The sequence below is a fragment of the Penaeus japonicus genome, unplaced genomic scaffold (genome assembly GCF_977035675.1).
Source record: "Penaeus japonicus unplaced genomic scaffold, GWHDUDI00000001_assembly GWHDUDI00000026, whole genome shotgun sequence".
Lineage (NCBI taxonomy): Eukaryota > Metazoa > Arthropoda > Malacostraca > Decapoda > Penaeidae > Penaeus > Penaeus japonicus.
The window spans coordinates 24,871,350-24,876,349 of record NW_028234428.1 but is presented as its reverse complement, the minus strand read 5'-3'; the positions used below and the strand labels follow the sequence as shown (position 1 = coordinate 24,876,349).

Sequence of the window (5,000 nt, the reverse complement as noted above, 5' to 3'; positions counted from 1 at the left end):
AAAAGTCATACTTCTCTCTATAAAACATGCTATTCATATACATACTAAAGGAAAAAATAAATAAATACCTATGCTCTATCTATGTACATCTTTATTACATTTCAAATATACAGTTTGTCTCCTTCACCTGCTTTGCACCATCATCTTATGCAATAGTAAAGAATAAGTGAATATAAAGTCATCCACTATTTACTTAAAGCAAGAAATAAACTACATTTTCAATCTCCTATTTACAACCTATCAATATTTCTTTTCATATAAATATTAAGAACAGTCACTGCAAAAGGGCACTAAGGCATATATAACATACCTCATATTCTTTACAACATAAAGACTTCTGAAAAAAAAAAATAGCATGGATACAAATTGAAAACTAAAATCAATATCACTGATCACCCCCCCCCCAAAAAAAAAAAAAATGCTAAACTCATTTTAATGTTAAAAGAAAAGGGAAAAGACAGACAGAGGAAAAAGTATACAGATGAGTAAACATATAGAGAGAATGAGAGAAATCAAGAGAGGGGAATAATCTACAACTGAGAATATGAAAAAAAAAATTGAATCAGAAAACATGATTCATAAATGCATTCAAAATATGAATGCAAGGAACTAATAAGCTGCATAGAAAAAGTAGTGCGTGATTTTTGTGACAATGAATTAGTTACAGAAGCAAATATAAATATGGACAATTGCAAAAACCACCCATATAAGGAATATCTATAATACAAAATAGTATTCTCTAGAACCATTAAGAACCACTTAACTGTACTTTATGCATCTTCACTATCAAAAAACTCAACATATTTATCTCATGAACAGTCTACTCAGTATATTAGAGTACAGATATCTCTAAATCTAGAAATTGCTTTATGATACAACTAAAGAGAGACTGAAATGATCATAGAATTAAAAAGAGCTATTACAACATAAATATAGAAATTCTAGGCAATTGTAGCATGTATATATCATCAACTTGTTAGGCTAAAAATGAAAATATAAGTTATAAAAATATAGATAGGAACAGCTTATGGAAGTGAATCACGCACTTTCATTATATAAAATAAAGTACCCTTAAGCATAGAGGAGCATAGTTCATACACTATACTAACTTATATGATTTTAAGATCTTTAACAAAATACAAATAATTACAAGAGATTCATAGATTAATCAAATATTTTTTTTAATCAACCTACATGCCCTGCCATATAATAGGTGACGTAAGTGCATATTAACCCATTGCAGACAGGGATAGACTTGCCAGCTTAGTCCCCAGGACGGGCACTTATGCTGCTTAAGCAGAACCTAAAATGAATTTCATTTCAGAACGTGGCAACTTCATGCAATATATTGTGACCTTTCATGCTCTTTTTTATTCACTCATTGCAAAACTAGAGCCACTTCTGTGTTCATAATCTTTTGCTATTCTATTGTACTGCAAAACTTATATGTGCCATATGACAGTCTCTATCAATGCTGCAGTCGGCTAAAATTGTCAGCTGATTATTTTCTTTAGACTCAGTGCAATAGAAGAATTGTGGTTTTACGGTAGAAAATGCAACTTTATTTTTTTTTGTATTGATTTACTGTTGAAAACAAATGTGAAAAAAATGCAGAACACATGAAGAGATGGGGAAGAGGAAGGAAACTGGAGCTTATGAATGCCACCCCTAGAGCTTTTCTAGCACAGGGGCACATTGTAGACAGTGGGCATGGTTTAAGTCATCTTCCTCTTTTCATTCTGCCTGAACAGTCTTATTCCACAGTACTTTTGATAGTGCTTGCAAAAGACTGTGGATGGGTACCATTCAAGATTTCTTTCCTTCTGGTGCTAGGAAAAAGTGGTGCCATCTAATGTTTTGGATTTTAAATCAAACCCATCTTTAAAATATTACAGCAATTATAGTAATCATAATTGCAAATGTCATCATCACTCACTAAATAGGGATATTACTCATAGCATATAAAACAAACACAACAATCCACTCTCACATAAAGGCCAAATATAATATGAAGACTATCATCATATATGTGACAACACCTGCCATCAGGCAAAAATCTTGTGTGACATGTTGTCATGACACCTGTCCCCAATGGGTTAATACTAATATATAAAGACTTCATCAAAGACCAGTAAGACCAATAATAATATAAAAATTTCAAATACCAGTATGACAGCATAAAGACCAAGTCCAATGAATATAAAGACCAATACCAATATAATGAGTTTAGTCACAGTATGAAGACTTCTATACTAATATAAAGACTTTAATATTAATATGAAAAAATGGTTTCAATATGAAGACTTTGATATCAATATACAGTGAAGAGTAAACAATAGAGCAACATCTGTAAACTGATAAAATTTATCACAACCACAATAAAAAAGTAATAATAAATTGTGTTGTTACCAATCTAATCAGGCTTCAGACCATGCAAAAAAAATGTTTATTTTTTTTTTTTGATCATCAAACAAGGCATCCTGATTGGTTTCAAAATATTACAATTTACCACTCTTTTCCTATTGTGCCTGTGTTTCACTTTATAGACTTTGGTACTAATAAGAATATTAGGACCAACATTAGGACTTACTTGAGAACAGAGAGACTTTCCTGCCAATATTTCAGTGCACATGTAAGATACTAAAAAACCCTTCATGATGACAACATATAATGCCTCCACACATTAGCAGACAAAACACGTTTTTAAGGTGAATTCAAAGAGTTCCCATTGCCTCTTGTTGATTTAAAAGTTTTCCTGCTTTGAAAACACAAATGGACAACTACACAACTACAATGACATTTTAACTGTGGGAATTAATGTTGTTCAAAAGGAATTGTTAAAACTTCGAAGTGTAAAAGGCTCTGAGTTTTTTTCAGGAAAGGCCACTTCAAGATTGCCTTTATCATGAAACATCATCTAAGTCATTCTGCTTCATTAAATCAAAAGCAGGGCATTCATAAAATAAACATGCAACTTTCTTTTCATTTCTAATGATATCCTGGAGTCTGAAATTACCTGATCTTCTCCATATATAGGGTTGTTGTTTTAGATGAATCACAGAAAATATTGTAGAACGAGAACTGGTGAAGGCCCTTGATAAAACTGAACTGTTTTAACCGTCATTATTTTAAAGCAGGAGTGCAATTTACTTAATTTCTATGACATGTGAGGGTCTATTTCCAAATAGTTAGGGAAACAAATTAGTAGACGGACCTTTAAATCTCCTTATATGAAAATTATTTTGTTGGGGATTTCATCTTTTGATATTCGGCATTCCTCTCTATTAACAAAAGAAAGACCATTGTTGTTTCTGTTAGTGGGAGTATCATATCTTTTTATCTAATGTTAAAAAAAAAATCTAATTATCAAAGTCTAATAATCCAGTTGTAATAGATTAATAAAGTTCTAAAGAAAGCAATAATGTTTGATGCAATGTTTTACCTGCTGACATCTGCATACATCTGATGTAAAAAAAAGGCAAAAAGGAAACTGTTTTATAAGAAGACTTTCACACCAAAATTAAAAAGACCAACTTAAATTAGCAAAGACTGCAATACCAATAGAAAGCCATCAATACCAAAACAATCACATAAATACCAATGTAAAAGACCTCAATGCCAATAACACCAATTTTCAAGACTCTAATATCTATGCAATATGATTCTTTCTTGGTCCCATACACACAACACAAACACAAAACATGTCTTTTAGACAGAAAAAAAAAAAAAAAAACACATCTCACTAACTTAGACCAATAAGGTCATAGTCGAGGCACAACACATCTTCTTTGATGGTCCCTCATGCATTCTTTTCGGACAAGATGGAGTCTATTTTTCTATTTTTCATTCCTGACAAGACATTTGTAGGATATTTTGTCTTATTTTATTTTTACCTTTATCTTTTATTTGTTTATCTATTTTACATAGGAAGGTTAACTAAGTAAAATAGAGTAATCAGAAAATATATTGATGTGTAGTAATGTCACAATAAGAAAAGAACAGAATATAGAATTTCAAAGTGATAATGATAACAATATATACTTAAAAAAAACAAGAACCAGCATCTTTTATGGATGACAATGACAATGACAATGATGATGACAATGACAGTGACAATGACAATGATATTATCTACAACTTTTATCAATAATGAAACTAACAATGACAGTGAAGATGGATTTCAATACCACTTTAACATCCATTATAACAATGATTATAATGACAGTCAGGAGAGAAAGAAAGAAAGAAAGAAAGAAAGAAGAAAAAAAAGGGAACAACAAGGAAACATGAACATTTACAGTATCAAATATCAAATCAGTTCAAAATTTCACTAAAATCTAAGTGAAATGGAAAATATCTTATAACAACATATATCAGCATATAAATATATATCAGCATAATCAATGCCAAGTCCCTTTTAGATTAAAGCAAATGTATGTTAAACAAAAGTTTTTTCCCCACTTTCTAGTCAATTTCCAAAGGAACAAAAATATAAATCTATACTCACACATGCACATTTACACTCTCTCACACATATGCACACATAAGAAAAACAGCTTGAATAATAGACAAAATATCTCCTCTCATTTAAAGGTATATTCATACTGAGTTTCAAGAATAGCATGATTACTCATGAAAAAACTCACTTTCCAAACACTAATTCCATTACTTACATATACATGTATATATCATACATACTTTGATAGATGCATTTCTGTTAAACATTTCCACATATTGGAAGATAATTCATATTTAAAATTTCTATAAATTACAATAAAATCTACTAATAACATAAAATTAGGCAGTAAGTTATTATGACATACTTTTATAACAGAAATTTTGTATCAAATAATTTCTGACAGTTTATTTGTGCACTTCTTTTCAACTTCTATAGATACATCTAATATATTTAGGTATCTAGTTTTTAAAAATAAGAAAAAATATAAGCTTCTATATCTTATTTCAAGTGTTATATCAACACTTAATCATTTACTCTAATT

The 5,000-nt window shown here is 30.1% G+C and overlaps 1 protein-coding gene across 3 annotated transcripts in view; it reads right to left on the bottom strand.

Moving 5' to 3' along the window:
* The window catches only part of LOC122258968 (uncharacterized), a 37,170-nt gene that overhangs the window by 1,913 nt on the left and 30,257 nt on the right, over positions 1-5,000 (bottom strand). For 2 of the 3 annotated variants that reach the window (XM_086552174.1, XM_043025355.2), the window contains exon 5: positions 74-5,000. This exon is cut by the window's right edge and continues 560 nt beyond it. The exons of the other annotated variant lie outside the window; for it this stretch is intronic. The gene's annotated coding sequence lies outside the window, so the exon portion shown is untranslated. Of the gene's footprint in view, positions 1-73 lie in introns of those variants that run through there. 3 annotated transcript variants of the gene reach the window in all.